Genomic DNA, 544 nt, shown 5'->3' on the forward strand with positions numbered 1-544 from the left:
CTGCTTCTTTATATATTCAGGGACCTCAGTGATGATATTTATCTTCGAACCAGAGTAGATGGAAGCTTGTTCAACATCACAAGGTTTAGAGTGAAAACCAAGGTGAAAGAACTGGTTCTGAAAGATTTCCTGTTTGTGGATGACACGGCTATGGTTACCCACAGTGAATCTTCCCTGCAAAATCTTGTGGGCGGATTTTCTGAATCATGCAAAAAGATTCAGGATAGCAATTAGTCTCAAGAAGACTGGGATCATGTACCACGGGTAAAAGAACCAATACCTGACATCACTCTGGAGGATAAATCTCTGGTGTTATTGGCAGTTTTTGCTACTTGGGATCTATGGGTACAGACAGAAGTGCAGCTCCCTGCTGTAACTGAGAATGCTTTGCAGAAAGTGTTCTAAGTTACAACGATCCCCTGAACCAAACAGAAGTTCACTGTTGGTTCCAGGGGGGTGGGGAATCTAGCTGCTGGTTGGGAGCCTGCAGCCAGTTTCCCCTAGTGACACCTTCCACCCCTCTCAGCCTGTCCCAATTTCAGAA

The sequence above is a fragment of the Alligator sinensis genome, unplaced genomic scaffold (assembly GCF_000455745.1).
Source record: "Alligator sinensis unplaced genomic scaffold, ASM45574v1 scaffold470_1, whole genome shotgun sequence".
In the NCBI taxonomy this organism is placed as follows: domain Eukaryota; kingdom Metazoa; phylum Chordata; order Crocodylia; family Alligatoridae; genus Alligator; species Alligator sinensis.